The 26364-nt window shown below is 44.6% G+C and overlaps 1 long non-coding RNA gene across 1 annotated transcript; it reads left to right on the forward strand.

The window, feature by feature from the left end:
• The first annotated feature begins 6698 nt into the window (after positions 1 to 6698).
• On the forward strand, positions 6699 to 20356 carry LOC143990084 (uncharacterized). The gene is made up of 4 exons (XR_013277142.1): positions 6699 to 6902; positions 8189 to 8345; positions 14801 to 14984; positions 20141 to 20356. It is a non-coding gene; the product is annotated as an uncharacterized LOC143990084 (long non-coding RNA).
• The last annotated feature ends 6008 nt before the right edge of the window (positions 20357 to 26364 follow it).

Genomic DNA, 26364 nt, shown 5'->3' on the forward strand with positions numbered 1-26364 from the left:
GTATTGGAGCGTGAATCCGTCCGGGCCTGGGCTCTTGCCGGGTTTCATTTGTTTAATGTCCAGATCCAGCTCATCCCTGGTGAGCGGAGCTTCCATGGCTTGAGCTTGTTGGGGAGATATTGGCGTCGGGGAATTACGCGAAAGGAACTGCCTAATGAGCTCCAGCCGAGTGTTAGACGAGGCTGAACCAGAATGGGGCCGGGATAAGTTATATAGATTGGAGTAAAAGGCTTCAAACTCGTTAGCCATATCCTCATTCTTATTCAAAAGTGATCCACGAGCATTCTTCAAGTGGTGTATAGTAGACGAGGCTTTAGAAGCCTGGACCGAGCGGGCCAGAAGGTGGCCGCTCTTTTTTCCCTGCTCGTAAAACACCTTTTGACCCAGTACGTAGCGGCGCCTAGTTCGCTTGTTCAGTTCCTCTAGAATGAGCGCGCGTGCATGAAGTAGCTCTTGCAAGGTGGACTGGGCTCGTTTGTTTGATTGTTTGTGTACTGTTTCCTGGGTTACAATCTTTTTGGTCAGGTCGGAGATATACGTTTGGTGCAGCTTCTTAGCCTTTCCGGCTAGCGCAATAAGTTCCCCCCGAATAACGCATTTGTGCGCTTCCCACAGAGAAACTGCCGAAACGTCCGGGGAGGCATTTTCATTGAAGTAGAGGGAGATACGGCTCTTTAAGTACTCTAGCGTCACCGGGTCAGAGAGAACCGAAGGGTTCAGTCTCCACGTTTTAGATCTGGTGGTCCTGTCAGGGAAGGTGAGTGTGATCGTGATGGGGTGGTGATCAGACAAGAACATTGGTTCAATGGTCGTACGTTGCAATAAGGACAGGTCTGTTTGGGAGATAAAAAAATAATCTATTCTCGAATATTTATTGTGGGGGGCCGAATAGAAGGTGTAGTCCCTCCCGGAGGGGTTTAAGGTGCGCCAGGCATCGTGCAAGGTCAGATTCTGAAGTTGCAATTTAATTTGCCTGGGAGCCCTGTACGGTAAGGCCGAAGCTCCCGATGAGGAGTTTAGAACATGGTTCAAAGGCACGTTGAAATCCCCTCCCAGGAGAACCAGGCCAGTCTGAAAGGAAGAGAGAAGGTCACCTAGTTTCCTAAAAAAGGAAACCTGGTGTTCGTTAGGACAATATATGTTCACAAGAGTTATAGGTTTGGAAGCGTATGTACCCTTGAGGAAGACGAATCTACCCTCCGGGTCGATCAGGGAGTCAGTTTGATGGAAGTTGGCGTGTCTGGATATCAATATGGAGGTACCTTTTGTTTTTGCTACTGGGTTCGTGGCGTGGATCGCCGTGCGGTATATATGATTGGATAGTTTGGGTATCGCATCTGAGCGGAAGTGTGTCTCCTGGAGGAAAATGAAGTGCACCTTATATTTGGACAGGGACGTCAAAATTTGCAACCTCTTTTCAGGAGCGTTAAGTCCCTTCACATTCAGAGAGACACACTTCAGCTCGACAGGCGTGGTAAAGGCGGCTCTGTGCGGCATGTCAGCGGCTAAGCGGCTGTGAACTGGGAAACCCCCAACCACAGGAGAGCGGTGAGGAAGCTCAGGGACCCGAGGGGGGGGGGGGCGGACCGGGATCAAGGAACGGGCCCCACCCAGGCAAGCAGTAAGAGGGGGGATTAGCAGAACCAGCCCCAGAGGAGGACAGAAAAGCAGGAGGAAAGAGAAAGGAATAAGAAGTTAGGGGTAAGGGGACAAAAGGAAGCAGGGGGTAAGGACTGGGGAAAATTACCAGAGGTGGGAACAGAGACACTATTCCACCTAGACAAGAGTAGACTGGGGAGTCAGCAAGGATCCAGTATGGACCCACTGTGTGGGAACGAGAGAAAGGATGGGAGAACCACAGGTGGCTCTGCAATCCCGGGACCGCAGGGGTAGAACCCAGCTAAAGGAAAGTGTGTATAACATTAGGGAGCCAGCACACAAAATTAGTGCAACAAATATATAGAACACCATGAACAAACCAAAACTTGAGTGTTAACAAGCATGCGAATGTAACCTTTTATAACAATTAGAGAGGCAAGGAGGGACATCCAAATTTGCAAGTCTCCTCCTGTCCCCTCCGTATAAGCCATGGACCTCCATGTCTGCCATATCCAGCCAATCAAGCCTGTGGAAAAGTACGTGTTTAAGGACGCATGACCCTGACTTGGTCTGACTACTTGTTCAGTGACTCTGAAAATGATGTGGCTAGGGTGTTAACATAACAGTCAGACAACCAAAATTTTGTTGAAGGAAGTCAACTGTGACAGCCTTATAGTTTGTTACATAACAAGTTTACATTAAATACACTTATATTCTTATACGTCAGTAAAACTATGTAACCCCTGTATCTTGTGTCCAGCAGATGTCAGTACAGAGTGCATCAACCGATTCAGATAGTGCCTAAATCGTCTTTCTTGTGAGGGTGACATTTTGACTTTATATAATCAAGTACATATTAACTGTCATTTTAAATAAATGAATATTGCTACTATGATCTACTTATACAAAAACTGGAGTAAACGAAAGCAGACCAATCTGATTCCTTGATTTAACTGAAATCTAACCTGAATAATCTCTAGATCATCTCCTTTACTATTGCGCCTTTTGCCTTTGCTCAAATTTTTGTAAATCTGCCCTAGTCTGAAGGTCTCTAATGTGTTAAGTCCCATACACACTATCAGATTTTCTGCTGATTTTTTCCTTCAGATTTACCAAAACTATGTAGTGCAAGGGCCTGCCTGATTGCATACAAATTGAAACTCCTAAGATTTGACCTCATATTATATGGTTTTGGTAAATCTGAAGGAAAAAATCAGCAGAAAATCTGATAGTGTATATGGGGCTTTACAATTAAGGATTTATGAAAGGCTGTGTTGGTAACATGTAATAACATATGCTACATTCTGGTGCTCTGGAGAAAGGCTCTTTTGGAGAGATTATGATAATATAACATATAATAGACAATAAAGGCCTATGTCCATCTTCCAGTGCTTCAAACATGGGCAGTGCTACAGATTTATATGTGCACCATTATCAGCAATGCATTGTGGGGAATGCATTTAGTAGACAAGCAAATATGAACGCTTTTTACTATAGTACAGAATACATTCCTGTCAAAACATAGCTGGCTTTTTCCAAGCACAGGAGATAGGTTTACAGGATAAACAACCCTAAACATTACAACTGCATAAAATAAATTAATTAAATGAGTTGTAAAGTCTCAAGGTTTTTTTCACCTTAATGCATTCCATGCATTAAGATGAAAAACCTTCTTTGCTGCCCCCCCAGAGCTCTCCTTTTTCTTACCTGAGCCCATTTGTTCCAGCGATGTGCACAAGCCCAGTGCCTCCAGCCACTGCTTCTGCCCTCATTGGATAGATTGATAGCAGCAGGAGCCATTGGCTCCTGCTGCTGTCAATCAAAGTCAATGACAAGGCAGCGGTACTCGGTAGCGCACCCGCACGGGTACCCCCATGGAAAGCGTCTCTCCATGGGGGCCCCCCGATGAAGGGCTGGAGCCAGGAGCGCCAGCAGGGCACCCCAGAAGAGAAGGATTGGGGCTGCTCTGTGCAAAACCCTTGCACAGAGCAGGTAAGTATAATGTGTTTGTTATTTTTATAAGAAAACACATCTGAACCTTTACAATCACTTCAACTGAAAACCCAGTTTAATGCTGGACTCTAGGCAGGGACACAAATTAATGCAGCTCTGTATTCATTGAAAAAAATAAAAATATATATAAGAAGTTAAGTATGGTGGCCTGAATTTATGGGAGGAGTCCGGGTGGTCTTTGTCGGTTCATGTGCACGATACCCTCCCTCCAATTCCCCTTTTCAGGGCACTTCTCAGCACATTTCTCTCCACAATTATCCAATACTTATCTTGTGTATGCCCCTTTTTTGGCATACCGGCCAGCAGACCAGGGCACACCTCAGGTCTATGTTATGTTGCAAGACTTGTCTTGTGTTTATGTGGCTCATATCTGTCTCGGTTGAAGGGCTATATATATATATATATATATATATATATATATATATATATATATATATATATATATATATACACTCACCGGCCACTTTATTATTAGGTACTCCTGTTTAATTGCTTGGTAACACAAATTGCTAATTAGCCAATCATATGGCAGCAACTCAATGGATTTAGGCATCTAAACATGGTGGAGATGACTTTCAAACTGAGCATCAGAATGGGAAAGAAAGGGGATTTAAGTGACTTTGAACGTGACATGTTTGGTGGTGCCAGATGGGCTGGTCGGAGAATATCAAAAATTGCTGATCTACTGGGATTTTCACACTCAACCATCTCTAGGGTTTACAGAGAATGTTCCAAAAAAGAGAAAATATCCAGCGAGCAGCAGTTTTGTGGACCAAAATGCTTTGTTGATGTTAGAGGAGAATGTTCAGACTGGTTAGAGTTGATAGAAAGGAAAATAACCACTTGTTACAACCAAGGTTTGCAGAATACCATCTCTTAATGCACAGCACATTAAATCTTGAAACAGAAGACCACACCGGGTGCCACTCCTGTCAGCTAAGAACAGGAAACTGAGGCAACAATTCGCACAGGCTCACCAAAATTGGACAATAGAAGATTGGAAAAACATTGCCTGGTCTGATGAGTCTCGATTGCTGATGTGACATTCAGATGGCAGAGTTAGAATTTGGCATACACAACATGGAAGCACGGATCCATCCTGCCTTGTATCAACAGTTCAGGCTGGAGGTGTAATCGTGTGGGGGATATTTTGTTGGCACTTTGGGCCCCTTAGTAACTAAGCAACGTTTAAATGTCATGCCCTACCAGAGTATTGTTGCTGACCATGTCCATCCCTTTATGACTACAGTGTACCCATTTTCTGATGGCTCCTTCCAGCAGGATAATGCACCCTGTCACAAAGCTCAAATATTCACAAACTGGTTTCTTGAACATGACAATAAGTTCACTGTACTCCAATGGCCTCCACATTCACCATATCTTCAGTCTCAGAAGGGAGGGGATCATGCTCTACTTCAGTATATCACAGTACATGTTCGCATTCATGGTTCCCTCAATGAACTGTAGCTCCCCAATGCCGGCAGCACTCATGCAGCTCCAAACCATGACACTCCCACCACCATGCTTGACTGTAGGCAAGACACACTTGTCTTTGTACTCCTCACCTGGTTGCCACCACACACACTTGACACATTCTAAACCAAATACGTTTATCTTGGTCTCATCAGACCACAGGACATGGTTCCAGTAATGCATGTCCTTAGTCTGCTTGTCTTCACCAAACTGTTTGCAGGCTTTCATGTGCATCATCTTTAGAAGGAGCTTCCTTCTGGGACGACAGCCATGCAGACCAATTTGATGCAGTGTGCAGCGGATGGTATGAGCACTGACAGGCTGACCCCTCACCCCTTCAACCTCTGCAGCAATGCTGGTAGCACTCGTATGTCTATTTCCCAAAGATAACCTCTGGATATGACGCTGAGCACGTGCACTCAACTTCTTTGATCGACCATGACGAAACATGTTCTGAGTGGAACCTGTCCTGTTAAACCTCTGTATGGTCTTGGCCACCATGCTGAAGTTCAGTTTCAGGGTCTTGGCAATCTTCTTATAGCCTAGGCCATCTTTATGTAGAGCAACAATTCTTTTTTTCAGATCCTCAGAGAGCTCTTTGACATGAGGTGCCATGTTGAACTTCCAGTGACCAGTATGAGAGAGTGAGAGTGATAACGTCAAATTTAACACACCTGCTCCCCATTCACACCTGAGATCTTGTAACACTAACGAGTCACATGACAGCGGGGAAGGAAAATGGCTAATCAGGCCCAATTTGGAAATTTTTACATTTGTTGCCAGCGGTTTAGACATTAATGGCTGTGTGTTGAGTTATTTTGAGGGGACCGCAAATTTACACTGTTATACAAGCTGTACACTCACTACTTTACATTGTAGCAAAGTGTCATTTCTTTAGTGTTGTCACATAAAAAAAAAGATATAATAAAATATTTACAAAGATGTGAGGGGTGTACTCACTTTTATGAGATACTGTATATTATATATATATATTAATTAAGGTAGTATAAGTACCTTGGCATCAGCCTGTACAGCAAAGCTCAGACTGGAGGGGCAGCGCCTTGAGTCAATCAGTTGTGCTGTAGTATATATCAAATGTATAGCAATTTTTTATTTGGCAGATAAATGTCAGGAATTAATCTCATGGGAAAGTTAACTTGAATTCAGATTTCAGAAACCAAACATATATTTAGCTCTACTACTCTAGTCTTTAAAATGATTCTATTATTTTTCAACTTTATGGCTTTGTATTATTGTAGAAAAGAAGTACTTATATAACGTATGTGACGAATGGTTGCAAAACATAGAGAGTATCTTGTTTTGTGTACATTTACACCTCAACACCTGTCTGTTATCACTGTAAACACACATGTTGTGGAATCATTATATTCCGACTAAGTTAAATGAGCAAACACTGCAATTTAGTAGTGTTTATGTAACCTATTCTAAAAGCATTATAATGTGACATGTATTAATAGGTAACTTTTAACCTATGTTCCTTGAACCATGTCCTCCTTCAGTTTAGATATACACTATATCACCAAAAGTATTGGGACACCTGCCTTTACACGCACATGAACTTTAGTGACATCCCAGTCTTAGTCTGTAGGGTTCAATATTGAGTTGGCCCACCCTTTGCAGCTAGAACAGTTTCAACTCTTCTGGGAAGGCTTTCCACAAGGTTTAGGAGTGTGTCTATGGGAACTTTTGACTATTCTTCTAGAAGCGCATTTGTGAGGTCAGGCACTGAGGTTGGACAAGAAGACCTGGCTCTCAGTCTCTGCTTTAATTCATCAAAGGTGTTCTTTCGGGTTGAGGTAAGGACTCTGTGCAGACCAGTCAAGTTCCTCCGCCACAAACGTGCTCATCCATTTCTTTATGGACCTTGCTTTGTACAGAACTCTTTTACATTAGGGGGACAAGTGGTAACCCTAACCATGAGGAATATACACATGGACCCATTGAATGAATTGTTATACAAATATATGGTATTATACCCTCTAGCGGAACCACATGGAGTCCTAACTAAAATTTTAGATGCTTTGTGTTTATTTGATTTCAATTTGATTTCAATTTTCAATTGCTTGGCAGGAGGGATTCTGCTGTCATGGGGTTGTTTGATGTTGATCTGGTCTGGTCTTGGTCTGTATTGATGGGGGAATCGTGCTAAATTCTTTGGTTGCAGGAGAGAAATTTGGACCAACTATGGTCTGCCTCAAAAGAAGTTACAATAAACTGCTTTTTTTTTCATTTTGGGATAAAGGTTTTACATAAATAAATAAAAACAGATCATTGTAAGCACCCCTGCTAGTGTGAAATGGTTTGTCTCATCTCTGTAACTGATACATTCAGCTGGAGAGCGTTTTTTTTTTAACCACTTCAGCCCCGGCCTATAGACATATGACACCCCCAGATGGGATCTCCCATCCTGGGTGGGCGTCATATGACGTCCTCTGATTCCCGGCTGTCTAGGGGGCACGCGTGCGCTGCCGGCGGCGCGCGCATGCCATGGGAACACAGCAGGACCGTGGATCTGTGTATGTAAACACACAGATCCACGTCATGTCAGTGGAGAGGAGACAGATGGTCTGTTCCCAGTACAGAGGAACACTGATCGTTCTCCTCCCCTTGTGAGTCCCCTCCCCCCACAGTTAGAATCACTCCCATAGGGAACATATTAACCCCTGCAGCGCCCCCTGGTTTTAACCCCTTCCCTGCCAGTCACATTTACACAGTAATCAGTGCAATTTTATAGCACCAATCGCTGTGTAAATGTGAATGGTCCCAAAAATTTGTCAAAAGTGTCCGATGTGTCGGCCATAATGTCACAGTCACGAAAAAAATCGCAGATCGCCGCCATTACTAGTAAAAAAAAAAATGCCATAAATCTATCCCCTATTTTGTAGATGCTATAACTTTTGCACAAACCAATCAATAATCGCTAATTACGACTTTTTTTTACCAAAAATATGTAGAAGAATACGCATCGGCCTAAACTGAGGACAAAATCTGTTTTTTTTTTTAAAAATGGATATTTATTATAGCAAAAAAGTAAAAAATATTGTGTTTTTTTTCAAAATTGTCGCTCTTTTTTTGTTTATAGCGGAAAAAAATAAAAACCGCAGAGGTGATCAAATACCACCAAAATAAAGCTCTATTTGTGGGAAAAAAAGGACGTCAATTTTGTTTGGGTGCAACGTCACACGACCGCGCAATTGTCAGTTAAAGCGACGCAGTGCCAAATCGCAAAAAGTGCTCTGGTAAGTAAGGGGGATTAAATCCCCCGGGGCTGATGTGGTTAAAGAACAGACTTGCTGGCTGAATCACTGGATGAAAATAGAAGAAAGAAAGCCTAAAAAGGAAAATCTATCCAGCCATCACATCTAATGCCCTGTACACACATTCCGACCACAAAATCAGTCAACTATTGTTGCATACACACGGTCGGACAAAGTTGTCGGAAAATCCGATCGTTCGGAACGAGGTGACATTTGTTGCGTACGACAGGACTGCGTAGAGGCCAGCAGCCAATAGCTTTGGTCTCGTAATTTAATCTGAGCATGCATGGCACTTTGTTCATCGGAATTCTCTACAAATAATCGGAAAAAGTCTGATCTGATTTTTTTGTCGGAAAATTTTAGATCCTGCTCTCAAATTTTTTCCGTCTGAATTTTCGACGGAAAAAGAGCCCACACGCGATCGGATTTTCCGACAATATAATCCGATCGGATCTTTTCCGTCGGGATTTCCAACCGTGTGTACAGGGCATATGAAATGGTAAACTGCATTAAAATACATGTTTGCTTTTGGGTTTGACACAACTTTAATCTAATTCAGGAACATATTATTAATTGTTATTGTTCTAATACTGTTTTAACATGTTTTAACATACAACTAATGGAAGGTTGTAATGCAATGTAAGGTCATTATTTAGGACTGTGCTGTAAGGAACGATACATACACACAACTTTAGTGACCTGTACCATGTTAAATAAAACCATACAACGTTATATTTTACATGCCTAGGAGTAAAATCATAAAACAATTGAATCAAATGCTAACTATCAGTTTTGTTAAAATACTGTTTAACACCATTGACCATGCAAGTAGCATAGCTGACCACCATAGTTTGAAGAACCCCCAATATATTGTATTGGGGTGGTCATTACCCAGCCACTTTATTACTGTGGGACTTGGCTCCTTTAAAGCAAGCAATCAATTGCTAATGAGCTGTTTAGAAGTCATTTTCCCCCTGTGCCTTAGTAAATTCCTCCAATTAGCTGTCCAACTACCTCCTGAATGTGATGAGATCGCCATGTGTAGCCGTGGAAGGTGTCAATGTTCACACGTTAGCAGTTTCACAAACAGACCTTTCACAAACATATGCAGTGGTATTAGATGTCAATGTCCTGTGGAAACTAATATTAGAATTTCCTGCTTTGAAAGAAAATAAATAGATGTCTATATGAGAAACACAATAGGTTTTTAGTGATCTTGGGATCACTGTAAGTTTATAGTGCGCATTTTTATATAAAAACATAAAAACCATCCACTTAAAGATCAATGAAACTGGCACTTGCATAGACGGGCACAGAGGACCGTTTGTGCGCTTTTCACCGCCTGGAGCTGCTTTCCGGCAGCCTATGTAGGTGAGTGCAGACACAGAGCTGTATCGACTTTAACATGCTCGCAACAGTGAGGGCACGGCCCTGAATGCACACAGTGTGCGTTCGGCCTCACACCCATCCTTGGTTACACTTGGCTGTGTGGGTGATTCTGCATGGCAGCTATACAGTAAGGGAAAAAAGTATTTGATCCCCTATTTCATACATTTGCCCACTGACAAAGAAATGATCAGTCTATAATTTTAATGAGGCTTATTTTAACAGCGAGAGACAGAAAAAAAACAAAAAAAATCCATAAAAACGCATTTCAAAAAAGTTATCATTTGATTTGCATTTTAATGAGTGAAATAAGTATTTGTCCCCTTCGCAAAACATGACTTAGTACTTGGTGGCAAAACCCTTGTTGGCAATCACAGAGGTCAGAGGTTTCTTGTAGTTGGCCACCAGGTTTGCACACATCTTAGGAGGGATTTTTTCCCACTACTCGTTGCAGATCCTCTCCAAGTCATTAAGGTTTCGAGGCTGATGTTTGGTAACTCGAACTATCTGCGCCCTCCATATATTTTCTATGGGAGTAAGGTCTGGAGACTGACTAGGCCACTCCAGGACCTTTACGTGCTTCTTTTTGAGCCACTCCCTTGTTGCCTTGACCATGTGTTTTGGGTCATTGTCATGCTGGAATACCCATCCACGACACATTTTCAATGCCCTGGTTGAAGGAAGGAGGTGCGCACCCAAGATTTGACGGTACATTGCCCCATCCATCGTCCCTTTCATGCAGTGAAGTTGTCCTGTCCCCCTTAGCAGAAAAACACCCCCAAAGCATAATGTTTCCACCACCATGTTTGACATTGGGGAAGGTGTTCTTAGGGTCATAAGCTGCATTCCTCTTCCTCCAAAGACGGCGAGTTGAGTTGATGCCAAAAAGTTTGATTTTGGTCTCATCTGACCACAACACTTTCACCCAGGTCTCCTCTGAATCATTCAGATGTTAATTATCAAACTTCAGACGGGCCTGTACATGTGCTTTCTTGAGCAGGGGGAACCTTGCAGGCGCTGCAGGATTTCAGTCCTTCACAGTCCCTGACATCCTTGGACAGCTCTTTGGTCTTGGCCATGGTGGAGAGATTTAAATCTGATTGATTGATTGCCTTTGTGGACAGGTGTCTTTTATACAGGTAACAAGCTGAGATTAGGAGCACTCCCTTTAAGAGAGTGCTCCTAATCTCAGCTCTTTCCCTTTATATAAGCTATTTGGGAGCCAGAAATCTTGCTGATTGATAGGGAATCAAATACTTATTTAATTCATTAAAATGCAAACCAATTTATAACTTTTTTTGAAATGCGCTTTTTTGGATTTTTTTAGTTGTTTTTCTGTTTCTAACTGTTAAAATAAACCTACCATTAAAATTATGGACTGGTCATTTCTTTGTCAGTGGACAAACATACAAAATCAGCAGGGGGTCAAATATTTTTTCCCTCACTGTATCTGCTTTTCCTTACATAGTCTGCTTGCATGCAGCTCCAGGCAGCGATAGGCCTTAAAATACATCTCTAGGTTAAAAAAACGTATTTTTCTTTTAATTTTAGACATAGTAGGGAGTGGTAAAATGCCATGTTTAAGTGTTACTAAACTAACAACAATAAAATTCTGTATATGCAGTAAAGAATGCTGGTTATGCTTGTTATACTCACTGTGGAACCTAAGGGGTTAATCTTCTGCATTGTGTAAAAAGGCTGTTTGATCCTGTCTTCTCTGATCCTCCTCTTCTTCCACAGTCCCAAACCATCTCCTGATAGAACAGAGCATTGGGGACAAGCTGCCCATGCTCAGTTTGGTGTGTATTGCTAGAGAGTTATTTCTTGGTAGGGGCATGTGATCAGCACAGCGCCTATCATCACTGTCCAGACAGAGGGTTAGGGGTTCTGTAACTTCATAGGACAGTCGAAAGATAAATAAAAATCCTCCTACAAGCCTTAACCAGTACTCGGCCTCACACTGATAGAAGTCTCAAGACTGCTAATATACTGCTGTTAAAAAAAGCAGTGTATACTATTATTATACACAATTTATATATTGCCAACAGTTTACGTAGCACTTTACAATGTAGAGGGGGGACAGTACAATTACAGTACAATTCAATATAGAAAGCACAGGAGCAGGTCCGGATTGACCATAGGGCAAACCAGGCACTTGCCCGGTGGGTCGTGGCCAACGGGGCCGCCAGGCTGCAAGTCCTTGCAGGGCTCAAGGCTTGAGCTTGCGCCGCTCATCCAGCCTCTCCTCGGCCACCCGGCTTCCAGTTAAGCTCAGCCATCGGCACCGGGGGGAGGAGCTAGATGAGACGCCTTCGGCCAGAGCAGACACCTTGGAGCCGATCTTCTGTCGCGAAGTGCCGGGAAAGAAAACGTGAGTTCAGCACCCCTATAAACTGCATAGGATGAGGGCTGGGGGCAGCTGCATATAGAAGAATAATTCTCTCCATCTTCCTCCTGCAGTAGCAGGATGCCTGCGAGAGGTAGAGGAGAAGCAGGCATTCAGAGACTGCAGGAGGAAGATAGAGAAAATTATTCTTCTATATGCAGCCGCCCCCACCCCTCCTCCTATCCTGCTTCTCTCTGCTGCTCCCCCCTGGGCTCTCCACCGCACCTATACTCTCTGCCACCCCCATGCTCTCTGCCACCCCCCATGCACTCCACCTCCCCCCATGCTTTCTGCCACCCCCATACTCTCCCCCTCCCCCCATGCTTTCTGCCACCCCCCATACTCTCCACCCCCCCATGCTCTCTGCCATTCCCCCATACTCTCCACCTCCCCCATGCTCTCTGCCATCCCCCCATACTCTCCACCTCCCCCATACTTTCTGCCATCCCCCCATACTCTCCACCTCCCCCCATACTCTCCACCTCCCCCCATGCTCTCTGCCACCCCCATACTCTCCACCCCCCATACTCTTCACCTCCCCTCATGCTCTCTGCCATCCCCCCATACTCTCCACCTCCCCCCATGTTCTCTGCCATGCCCCATACTCTCCACCTCCCCCCCATACTGTCCCCCCCCCATACTCTCCACCTCCCCCCCCATGCTCTCTGCCATCCCCCATACTCTCCCCCTCCCCCCATGCTCTCTGCTATCCCCCCATATTCTCCACCTCCCCGTATGCTCTCTGCCATTCCCCACACTCTCCACCTCCCCCATGCTCTCTGCCATCCCCCCATACTCTCCACCCCTCCATGATCTCTGCCATCCCCCCATACTGTCCACCTCCCTCCCATACTCTCCACCTCCCCCCATGCTCTCTGCCATCCCCCGATACTCTCCATCTCCCCCCCATGCTCTCTGCCATCCCCCATACTCTCCATCTCCCCCCATGCTCTCTGCCACCCCCCATACTCTCCACCTCCCCCCATGCTTTCTGCCATCCCCCATACTATCCAACTTCCCCCCATACTCTCCACCTCCCCCCATGCTCTCTGCCATTCCCCCATACTCTCCACCCCCCATGCTCTCTGCCACCCCCCCATACTGTCCACCTCCCCCCCCATATTCTCCACCTCCCCGCATGCTATCTGCCATCCCCCCATAATCTCCACCTCCCCCATGCTTTCTGCCACCCCCTATATTATCCACCTCCCCCCATGCTCTCTGCCATCCCCCCATACTCTCCACCTCCCCCATGCTCTCTGCCACCCCCCATACTCTCCACCCCCCATGATCTCTGCCATCCCCCCATACTGTCCACCTCCCCCCCATACTCTCCACCTCCCCCTATGCTCTCTGCCATCCCCCCATACTCTCCACCTCCCCCCATGCTCTCTGCCATCCCCCCATACTCTGCACCTCCCCCCATGCTCTCTGCCACCCCCCCCCATACTCTCCACCTCCCCCATGCTTTCTGCCATCCCACTATATATTCTCCACCTCCCACATGCTCTCTGCCACCCCCCATACTATCCAACTCCCCCCATACTCTCCACCTCCCCCCATGCTCTCTGCCATTCCCCCATACTCTCCACCCCCCATGCTCTCTGCCATCCCCCCATACTGTCCACCTCCCCCCCATACTCTCCACCTCCCCTCCATGCTCTCTACCTCCCCCCATGCTCTCTGCCACCCCCCATGTGCTCCACATCATCCCCATGCTCTCCGCTTCCTCCTTGTGCTCTCCACATCCCCCATGTTCTCCGTTGCCCCCCATGCTCTCCACCTCCCCCCATAATCTCTGCCACCCTCCCCATGCTCTCCACCTCCCCCATGCACTCCGCTGCCCTCCCTGTGCTCTCCACCTAACCCCCCCCCCCCCCACACCTCTGGTGGGTTCCTCCTCCCCCTCTCAGGGGATCTGTCAGGGAGGAGATTGGGGAAGGGGCCGGTTAACATGTCAAGGGCTGCTCAATGCAAAATGCCCGGGCCTATTTTTTGTCCGAGTCCGCTCCTGGACAGGAGGGCCCTGCTCATAGAGCTTACATTCTAAATGGAAGAAGTGGTTGTACAAAAGGTAATAGATGCGGGGAATGATTTGATGAGAGTGTATATTTACTAAAACGATTGCATTTCCATGTTCTGTGTACTGAGGGATACCAGTTATAGTGAAAACAGCCAAGGATCCAGATTTTCCTGCTAAATGAGAGCTCAGTTCCCTCCTCCACCTCCAGACTACTGGCAAGCTAGGATCCAAGATGGCACTTCACCATGCCTGTACAGCACTCTATGCTTGGATTCTATACCAACAGTGGCAAGAGCCTGGTTCAAGGTGAGGAGGACTAAGCTGGCATCAAGTAAAAACTGCTGGCCACAGTGATTGCTTCTGCCTTTGTATGACTGTGTACAAAGCACCCTTCCCACTGATAGAATGTGAGTACAATTACCACAGTTGTTTTAATTGTTAAATAAAGTGACTGTTTGTGCCAGATTGGTGACCTTTTCTGTTATTTACTTGTTGTCATCAAGTATCTCATGCATCCTTGTACTGTCATGTAAAGCTGGAATTTGATCTGAGATAGGAGGACTTATGTGGATGTACATATGGATAAGGACTATATTTAGATTGGACTGATAAGGTTTTTCTAATAATGTTCAAATATTTCAGACTGCTCCGTGTCCTGGGTTAGTGACTCACTAAATAGTGAAGCAAGGATGAAGATGACAGATCTAGAGCTCTTCTGCTCTACAGACATCTATGAGGAATCCCTAACACCCAGGCTGAAGGCTTTGGAGTAGGGTTGTTTCCAGAAGTAATTAGCATGAGATCTTAGGATGATGGATCAAAAAAGGTAAGAGATTTCCCATCACTCTCACCTCTCTTCTTCCAGTACCAGTTGAGAAGGAGTGGGAAGAGCGAGACGTAAGTGCCGTCTTGGTATATTACGAGATAGGAGTCACCCGATTCTGCTTGGGAGTAAAACAATTCATTCAATTTTGCTGTTACCTGTCTGAGCGAGTAATTTATACTGACAGTGATGGAATATCTTACCTAGGAGCTGCTGTTTACAATGCACCATGTCTGTCTGTACACATTTCAACAGTGTAGAATCAGACCAAAGCTAATGTAAGCAGACAAAGTGATGGACTGTTCTGCTATGTCATGGAAATCACTCAAGATGCTATCAGGCAAGGCAGGTAAAGTAAAGTTCCCCTTGCATTTTTGGGTAGGGAACAGGGTCTCTATACAATGCGCAACACTACCTCATCAGTCTGTCTTATCTTCTGTATCTTTAGACAGCTAACAGCACATCATGGCACCTGATCTATCTTAATCTTTTTCTTTATAAAACATAAATTACATTATACATATGGTCATATATATATATATATATATATATATATAAAATTATACTATATTATCAAACGTATTGGGGCACATGAACTTTAATGGCATCCCAGCCTTAGTCTGTAGGGTTCCATATTGAGTTGGCCCACCCTTTGCAACTATAACAGCTTCAACTCTTCTGGTAAGGCTGTCCACAAGTTTAAGGAGTGTGTCTATGGGAATGTTTGAACATTCTTCCAGAAGCACATTTATGAGGTCAGGCACTGATGTTGCCGAGAAGGCATAGCTCACAGTTTCCATTCTAATTCATCACAAAGGTTTTGTATCGGGTTGAGGTCAGTCAAGTTCCACCACCCCAAACTCGCTCATCCATGTCTTTATGGACCTTGCTTTATGGACCTTGATGTTGGACCTTCCCATCCAACATCAGTGCCTGACCTAGAAAAACACGTTTCTGATAGAATGGTCAAAAATTCCCATAAACACACTTCTAAACCTTGTGGACAGCCTTCCTAGAAGAAAAAGAAACTTTGTGGACAGCCTTCCTAGAAAAGCTGTATAGGGTGGGCCAACTCAATACTGAACCCTAAGTCCCAATATATGCACAGTATCTCACAAAAGTGCGTACACCCCTCACATTTTTGAAAATATTTTATTATATCTTTTCATGTGACAATACTGAAGAAATGACACTTTGCTACAATGTATGTCATGACAGTACAGCCTGTATAACAGTGTAAATTTGCTGTCCCCTCAAAATAACTCAACACACAGCCATTAATGTCTAAAACGCAGGCAACAAAAGTGAGTACACCCCTAAGTGAAAATGTCCAAATTGGGCCCAAAGTGTCAATATTTTGTGTGGCCAGCATTGTTTTCCAGCACTGCCTTAACCCTCTTGGGCATGGAGTTCACCAGAGCTTTACAGGTTGCCACTGGAGTCCTCTTCCATGACGACATCACGGAGCTGGTGGATGTAGAGACCTTGCGCTCCTCCACCTTCTGTTTGAGGATGCCCCACAGATGCTCAATAGGGTTAAGGTTAAAGGTTTTGGTCTGGAGACATGCTTGGCCAGGCCATTACCTTTACCCTCAGCTTCTTTAGCAAGGCAGTGAGGTATGTTTGGGGTTGTTATCATGTTGGAATACTGCCCTGTGGCCCAGTCTCTGAAGGGAGGGGGTCGTGCTCTTCTTCAGTATATCACAGTACATGTTGGCATTCATGGTTCCCTCAATAAACTGTAGCTCCCCACTGCTGGCAGCACTCATGCAGCCCCAGACCATGACACTCCCACCACCATGCTTGACTCTAAGCAAGACACACTTGTCTTTGTATTTCTCACCTGGTTACCACCACACACGCTTGACACCATCTGAACCAAATACGTTCATCTTGGTCTCATCAGACCACAGCATATGATTCCAGTAATCCATATCCTTGTCTTCAGGAAACTGTTTGCAGGCTTTCTTATGCATCATCTTTAGAAGGGACTTCCTTCTGGGATGAAAGCCAAGTAGACCAATTTGATGCAGCCACCCCTTCAACCTCTGCAGCAATGTTGGCAGCACTCATATGTCTATTTCTCAAAGACAACTCTGGATATGACGCTCAGCATGTGCACTCAACTTCTTTGATCGACCATGGTGAGGCCAGTTCTGAGTGGAATCTGTCCAATTAAAAAAACTGCTATATGGTCTTGGCCACCATGCTGCAGCTCTGTTTCAGGGTCTTAGTAAACTTCTTATAGCCTAGGCCATCTTTATATAGAGCAACAATTTTTTTTTCAGATCCTCAGAGAGTTCTTTGCCATGAGGTGCCATGTTGAACTTCCAGTGACCAGTATGAGAGAGTGAGAGCAATAACACCAAATTTAACACACCTGCTCCCCATTCACACCTGAGATCTTGTAACACTAACGAGTCACAGGACACCGGGGGGAAAAATGGCTAATTGGGCCCAATTTGGACATTTTCACTTAGGGGTATACTTACTTTAGTTTAGAGCAGTTTAGACATTAATAACTGTGGGTTGAGTTATTTTGCGGGGACGGCAAATTTACACTGTTATACAAGCTGTACACTCACTACTTTACATTGTAGAAAAGTCCTTCAGTATTGTCACATGAAAAGATATAATAAAATATTTACAAAAATGTCAGGGGGTGTACTCACTTTTGTGAGATACTGTGTATAAGTATATGTAATTACCAAACTTTTCCTGTTTCCAAAATAAATAACAATAAGACCATAGAAGCTATGGTCGTGGTAGCTCTGTGTTTCATCCGCCTAACACTCCTACGTAAGCATGGGAAAATTGCATGAATGAAAATATTCTTTCAGTTGCATGTGCTGCAAAGTACTGGCAATGATTTATGAGTATGGAAATTGTACGAACAACAGAAGGGTGGAAATTTGTCTCTGACAATCTGTAATGAATGGGTGCTAATTAATTTTATATGACATGATCTAATTTTAAATCCTTATTTAAACTGAATTTCAACTTTTAGTTAAAAGTGTACTTCTTCAGCTGCCCTAGTGTCATAATATAGGGAAGTATTTCCACCCACACACCCCTTACAAGCAGCAACTGGATTCTCATTCAGTTGTGTAAATTACTTCAGCAGATGCACTTGGCACAAAAGGAAAGAGCCTACTCTTTCCAGATTTATTTAAAGCCCAACCCTGGGCATGACCATTTCACTGGATTTAACAGATAATTTAACAATGTTAAAGCAGTTTAGGTATGACAATTTTTACAGTTACATTGGACCAATTTAACTATGTAAATGTCATACCTGTGGGATTCTTATGGAATCTGGAAATCCTTGAAGTAGAAACCACGACTACAATGATCTCTACTGGGTCCTGTGTCAAGTGGCTGCTCTGCTGCTTACTGGCATCACTTGGCAAAGACACGATCAGCGAATTCTTTGCCTTTTCTCAATGAATGCAAAGTGTTTCCGGATTAGATGAAGTGGAGATTGTGACGTCATCACCTTGCCTCTTCACCTTGTCCAATTAGAGAACACTTTGCATTCATTGAGAAAGTGCAAAGTGTTCCCTGATTGGTGTCTGTGCCAAGCTAGCGACTTCTTGTGTCAGGGAAGCTGGGTAACTGGGTAATGCACCTTAGGTTGATGCACCTGAGACTGGAGTTGGTGCCTTTCTGTCTCAACGTCCTACCTTTGAGAGCGCTATGCATCCTTGTGGCGACTTTTCCAATAAATTGTCTCCCCACTCCTGAATGCAATTACAAGATTGGGGAGAGAGAGCTGTAAGCGATCATTTTAGCTCCAAAAGAATGGAGGCATCTCCTCAAAGGTACCACTGTGCGGGATCTCATTTTGACTGACCACAAGAATCTCACATTCTTGTCTGAGGCAAACGTTTATCTCCCAGAAGGGCGCAATGGGCTCTTTTTCTGTCAGGCTTCAGTTACATAGTCTCGTTCTTACCCAGTACCAAGAATGTAAGGGCTGATGCAAGATGGAGTCGGTTCCTGTTCCTGTGATACCTTCCGATTAATATTCTGGCCACTGTTCGTAGCCAGTCTCACTTCACCCTTGGGGTACAGAATCTTTGCCGCTCAGATCCACTCTCCTCCCGAGAAACCTTGTGACCACTGCTTTGTCCCTGAGAGTCTCCACTCTTTGCTCCAGACTTTCTCCCAAGGCAGCTGGCCACCCAGGGAGGAATCTACTCATTTGGGCCAAATATGCAACAATTCTGGAGGCCTAGTCTCTGTGCACCTGCGCCTTCATAGCAGCTTGTTCCATGTGTGCTCAGTGTAAGACACCATGACACCTTCCAGTGGGTTTCCTACAAGCCCTTCCTTATGGGGAGAGGCCTTGGACCCACCTGTCTATGGATTTTATTCTGGAGTTACCCAACTCCCAGGGAAATCATAGTTATTCTTATGTTGGTTGACAGGTTATTGAAAATGTCACATTGTATTTCACTTAAGAAGTTGCCCACATCCAAAGAACTGTCATCCATTTTTGCTCAGGAGATCTTTTGATTACATGGGCTACCCAAGGTTATCATCACAGACAGGGGGAGCCAGTTTGTCAACAGATTTTGGCGAGCCTTTTGTGCACAGTTGGGAATTCAGCTTTCCTTCTACTCTGCGTATCACCCACAGTCAAATGGAGCCATAGAATGAGCCAACCAAGCCTTGCAGCAGTTTCTACGCTGCTATATTTCTGACCACCATAACAACTGGCCAGACCTACTACCTTGGGCAGAGTTTGCTCACAATAGTGCCGTCAATACCGCTTGTCTCAGTTTTTGGCGAATTATGGTTTCCAACCATCCATGTTGCCTGACTCATTTGCTCCTCAAAGAATCTTCGTGGTCTTCGTTACACTTGCTTCCAGGTCCAAGAGTCCTTGCAATGTGGCAGTGATAGGTACAGACTCCATGCTGACCGCAGATGCCTACCTGCACCTGCCTAACAGGTTGGGGAGAGGGTCTGGCTGTCATCTCAGAACCTCCGATTCCATCTTCCCTCGCTGAAACTGGCACCATGATTTATTGGGCCTTTCCATATTCTCCATAAGATCAACATGTGTATTTCAAATGTATTTCATGTCTCCTTTTTAAAACCCTTCTGGCTATTTAAACTGACGGATTAATTTCTCCCATGCCTTTGCCTTGTAGATTCTCTGCTGTGTTCCTATTAAAGACTTACCTGGCTGATGTCCCTGCTGGTTCCTGATCCTGTTTGCTGTCTCCGACTATGCTGACCTCTGGCTTCCTGATTTACTCATTTGTACTGACTACCTGCATTGATTGCCGAACCCTGGCTATGTTTTGACTATGTTTACTATTTTTACAGTTTTTACCACTATATTAAAAGGTGTAATTTTTACTGCATTTTCTGTCTCCCTCTGATTCGTGGTTTCTTACTGGAATAAGACGATAACAAATCGCACTTTTGTACATTCAAGAGTTTGTAGTTGTAAAGCAAAATACAACTGACAGACATTTAAAAATTCTTAAAGCTTGTTATAGACTTTTGAGAAGTTTTCTGGGGTCAGGGTTCCAATTGACCTCTGTAGGTGCAGAAGTGGACTGTTGCTACAGCAGCTAAACCATGACAGGTTTAGCTGCAAATGAAGAGGTAGTAGTCAAAAGAGGTGTAGCAGACAAGGACTGGATGTGGCTTTCCAGTTCAGTATACCCCTCCTGTGGATTCTTCATTCCCTTGTAAGAGAGGTGAACTTCTAACGTACAGACACTACTGGTGAAGCATCCCTTTTGGACTTCAGCATGGCTGAGTGATACTGTTATGTACCTGGTTGAGATTGAGTTGTCTAGGGGCTTCCCTTGCCCTCCTGTCCAGCCCCACTGAAGGTAGAAAGAGGGCATTCAAGGGTACAGAGTGGCATGAATGTTGGTGTTACAGGCAGTACTGGATCTTTCAAGGCTACCGGGTGTGTGGATCAGGCGTCTGTAGATCACTGAACAGAAACCAAACGCAGGAACAATGACGTACCAGAGCAGGTGATATGAATGTGGACAGGATACAAGCAAAGGTTAGTATACCAAAGCCAAGGCTAGGTACCAAATCAGGATTGAAGTCAAGGGTCCAAGCCAAAGTCAATAACAGCTACGATGCAGGGGTACAAGGAAGAAGGCAGGGCCTCCTGTCAAGCAGGCAGGCCAGGGTCACAACAGGTATGCGCAGGTTCAAGATTTCTCCATGCAGTCTTCTAGTTTATGTAGGTTGTTTAGCACCAACACAGTGCAGAGCGTGCACACTACTGCATGTCCGGTGGTTAACCTAAGCACATGATCGCATAATGTAATATGCACACGTGCATGCGCCCATGCTGGTCTTATACTAGAACCTTCCTTTGAGTATTTTAGTCTCTCAGCTCTTCTCCCTAAGATGCTCAGACAGGCTAGACATGATGAGGCAGCTATAGCTGGACAAGTCATCTGCAGCCAGGTCAGAGACCTCCACTGTCTAAACCAACATGGCAGCAGCTGGGCAGGCTTCTCTGGAACACCCAGTTACTGTGGGGAACACCTACCTAATTGCTGCCAGTGTACTCTAGATACAGTGGGGTAGTTCCCTGGGTCCTCCGGCCTTAGGTTTTTCTTGAGTAACCCTGGACTTCACTGGGAGGGAGGCTGTTTATGAAGATAAGCACAGGTATTTGTTTGTATTTTGAACTGTTTTACTGAAGTAGTGATTCTCAGATAGACTTTCTGTTGATATAGAGTCTTATACAACATATGTTATGCAACCGCATGTTATCCCAATTAAGCCATGAGGACATTGCTGTGGGGAGTCCATGTTACTGCACTACTGAGAATGACTAGAGAGGCTGCTATTTTAAACAAACTGCCATGTCAGAAAAATAGCAGCCAGGTTATCAGAAACACTATGTTTGAGAGATTTGAATTTGTTATTTTCTTCTCAAGAATTGAGAAGGGTTGGGGGTTTTGTGACAGTGAGAGGGGCGCAGAACATTCTAATGAGGACCCATAGCTAATGCAAATGGACCCCTAACTTTAAGAGAACAATTGTACTGTTATCAGCATAATTGTTTTGTTCACCCCTGGACTCCCATTTATTTGCAAACATATTACATAAAATTGGTTATTGCCAAATAAATAGGTCATGTGTAAAATAGGTTATCCCCATAAGGGACCAGAAAAAAATGTCTAATGCCATGTACACACGGTCACACTTTCAGAAAAAGTCAGACGGAGTCATTTAATCGGATATTCCGATTGTGTGTGGGCTTCATCTGACTTTTTTTTTCAAAAATTCTGATGGACCGAAAAATAGAACATGTTTTAAATCTTTCAGATGGAATCAATTTCTATTGGGAATTTCTATTGGGAAAACCATTCGTCTGTATGCCATTCCGACGGACCAAAAACGACGCAAGGCCAGCTATTGGCTACTGGCTATTGGCTATTGAACTTCCTTTTTCTAGTCCTGTCGTACGTCATCACGTTCTAAACGAACAGACTTTGGTGTGATCGTTTGTAGGCAAGTCCGTTTCTGTATAACTCCGTCGGAACTCCATCAGTTTATTCTGATGGAAAAAACGGTTGTGTGTACGCGGTATAAGTTTCAACTTCAAGAATAGGAGGTGTAGGCAAAACAGCTTGGAGCTCTCAATCAATTTAAATTGTGTAAAGCTCTGTGTAAATTGACAGCACTGTATAAGTACCTGTAATAAATAAATTAACTGGCCACAGACTGCAAAGAGGGCAAAAAGGGGCAAATGCAGCCCAATACCATCAGTTTTACAAAGTTATCTTTACACCTGCACTAACTTTCCTTTATGAAATTTTAGCAACACTTAAAAGAAAGGGCTATACTAAGAGGCAAATGCATTTTTTTTACTACCTTGCTGTCTTTGTGGAGTAAAATTGCAACACTAGCATATTATATATTAGAATTTACTAAAGATTCAGCTTTACTAAAACTGACACTTGAGTTATTTACCTGGACTGTGTTTATGTTCACCGGTCTAGGGCTGACCTAAGGAGATCACTTGAATATTGACAGAATTGGTTGTAAGTTTCAGAATATCCGGTTGCCCTGATTGGCATGGCTAACTAAATTACTGGTGCCTGTGGATGCCAACTGTGGATAAATTTAATACATTCTTGGATTCAGGGGCTGGCACAGTTTGAGAAAACACAGATCACACTGCTTTTACATTTCAGACATCCTGCAATGTAATAAACTAAAGAGGTTTCCTGTAAAAAAAAAGAAAAAAGAACATTAGCATACAAGAATTTTCAGATCTATGGTATGATTAAAACATATGCGAAGGAAGGAGACTAAACAGCTCTGAATGCATTATCAGAGAATGAAGAAAAATTGTGTATGCCACATCTGTACTATCAGTTGTAATGAAGTGGAATTTGCTGGATCATATAAGCAGCAATTATTACAATTTTAAATATATGCAGGGTTACCAGGGTACATATAGCAGATACAACAGATATTTTAAAATAAAATTACTCTAATTAGATCTGTACCCTAAAGAAACAAATTCAGTCATTAGTAATAAAAAACTATTTCAAGACCAAGAAACAGCAAATTCCAGATTATTGTATTTTACTCAGCAGTTTTCATGACATGCCACATTGTTGTAGGTGCTTTGATTTTCCTGTGGATGAACCCCGTTTATTCTCATCCTGTCCATCAGCGTGGAGCAGACAGACTGCAATAAACTGTACAGAAGTTGTAACCATTTTTCACTCTATCCAAAAAAAAAAGACCTTTTGACTAGAGTTTGGCTTTGAAGTGATTCCACCGCAGAAATTAAACTTTAAATAACAGATTTAACGTAACATATGGAAGCTAAAGTACCTCTTTTAGGACTTCCTGGAATTACAGAGTGACTGTCTGCCTAAAGAAAGCAAAGACTGATAGGTAAACCCTGATGAGTTTACTTCCTCTTTCATTCCCTGCAAAGGTAAAGCATAATGGACTACTACGCAAGTATGCATCGCATAGTTGTGCATTATGTGTCACTTACCTGACACAGGAGCCAGCGATGTCACCGCTGTCCCTTGTAGTCCGGCGCATCCATCTTCTCGGTGGGTCTCGCTGCTCCGCCGCTGTCATTTGGCAAAGCCGCGATGATGTCACTCCCGCGCATGCGCACGGGAGCCGCTACGCGCGACATATTCGCCGTTGACAGTGCCGCGCTCAGTGCGCCTGCGCCGTAGACAGCGATGCCTGACTTTCGGCAAATATCTCCTAAACCGTGTAGGTTTAGGAGATATTTCTTGGACCTACAGGTAAGCCTTAATCTAGGCTTACCTATAGGTCAAAGTGTGTTGTAAGTGTTTACAACCACTTTAACCACTTGCCGACCGCCGCACGACGATGTACGTCGACAGAATGGCACGGGCAGGCATAAGGGCTTACATGTACGTCCTTGCCTGCCCGCCGGTCGGGGGCCCGATTGGGCCCCCGCCCGGTGCCTGCGGCGGTCGGTATTCGTTCGGGAGCGATCCCGGATGAGGGGACGGCCATTCATTCATGGCCACCCCCTCTCGATCGCTCCCGACGAATGAAAATGTCCCGTGACATCACTTCCTCTCCTGTAATGTAAACACAGGAGAGGAAGTGATGTATTCTCTCCTCCGTGTCGGTATTTTTCGTTCCGGCACCGAGGAGAGAGCATCGGTGAGTTGCACAAGCACTACACTACACAGTAGAACATGCCAGGCACACTCACACCCCCCCTTTACCCCCCGATCACCCCCCAATTACCCCTGCCCCCCCAGTCACAGTGACACCAATTGCTTTTTTTTTTTTTTGCATTGGTGTCATTTGTGACTGTATTAACTGTTAGGGCAGTTAGGGTTAGCCCCCTTTAGGTTTAACCCCGTGATCACCCCCCGTCGCCAGTGTCACTAAGGCTGGGTTCACATTGCAGCGGTTTATGAGAACGAATGTGATTCGCACCGCACTGCAGTGCAAATCACATCCGATCTCTGTGCGATTCGAGTTCAGCCATACAGATAGTATGGCTGAATTCGTGTCGCACCCGCCGCACCCGCCGCAAATTCGCACGGGACCCTTTTTTTGGCCCGCAGCAGAATCAGATCGCATGGGTGTCGCACTGCGATATGCGAACTGATCTGGGGGTGTCATTAACATTTCACTGACACTCCCAGCAGTTCGCATAGGGCAGTGTGAACTGCCGCCGGGAGGCATGCGATGCGGGAACCCGCCGCGGATTCATGGCGTTCCCGCATCGCTCCAGTGTGAACCCAGCCTAATAAGCGATCATTTTTCTGATCGCTGTAGTAGTGTCACAGGTGACGCTAGTTAGGCAGGTAGGTATTTAGGTTCGCCGCAGCTTTTTATAGCGCCAGGGACCCCCATATACTACCGCATAAAGCCCCCTGATTTCCCCCTAGTTAACCCTTTCACCAGTGATCACCATATAACTGTTACAGGTGACGCTGGTTGGTTCGTTATTTTTTTATAGTTTCAGGGCACCCGCCATTTATTACCTAATAAAGGTTTAACCCCCTGATCACCCGGCGGGTGTCATTTGTGACTGTAATAACTGTTAGGGCAGTTAGGGTTAGCCCCCTTTAGTTCTAAGGTACCCCCCTAACCCCCCCAATAAAGGTTTAACCCCGTGATCACCCCCCGTCGCCAGTGTCACTAAGGCTGGGTTCACATTGCAGCGGTTTATGAGGTTCGCCGCAGCTTTTTATAGCGCCAGGGACCCCCATATACTACCGCATAAAGCCCCCTGATTGCCCCCTAGTTAACCCTTTCACCAGTGATCACCATATAACTGTTACAGGTGACGCTGGTTGGTTAGTTATTTTTTTTATAGTTTCAGGGCACCCGCCATTTATTACCTAGTCTCACTAGTGTACCCCTAAATTTAGGGGTGTCTACTTTCCAAAATGGGGTCATTTGGGGGGGGGTTTGTGCCATCTTGGCATTTTATGGCCTTCAAATCTGTAACGCCCTTAGAAAGCCTGAAGGCGGTGCTTGGATTTCGGGGCCCCGTACGTGGCTAGGCTCCCAAAAAGTCCCACATATGTGGTATCCCCGTACTCAGGAGAAGCAGCAGAATTTATTTTGGGGTGTCATTTCACATATGCCCATAGCATGTGTGAGCAATATATCATTTAGTGACAACTTTGTGAAAAAAAATAAATAAAAAATTAAAGTTTGTAATTTTCCCGCAACTTGTGGCAAAATATAAAATATTCCATGGACTCAAAATGCCTCTCAGCAAATAGCTTGGGGTGTCTACTTTCTAAAATGGGGTCATTTGTGGGGGTTTTGTGCCATCTTGGCATTTTATGGCCTTCAAAACTGTAATAGGTAGTGAGAAGTGAAATCAAAAATTTACGCCCTTAGAAAG

Source organism: Lithobates pipiens, unplaced genomic scaffold (assembly GCF_037356315.1).
Source record: "Lithobates pipiens isolate NorthernLeopardFrog02 unplaced genomic scaffold, aLitPip1_a1.2 Scaffold_18, whole genome shotgun sequence".
Classification (NCBI taxonomy): domain Eukaryota; kingdom Metazoa; phylum Chordata; class Amphibia; order Anura; family Ranidae; genus Lithobates; species Lithobates pipiens.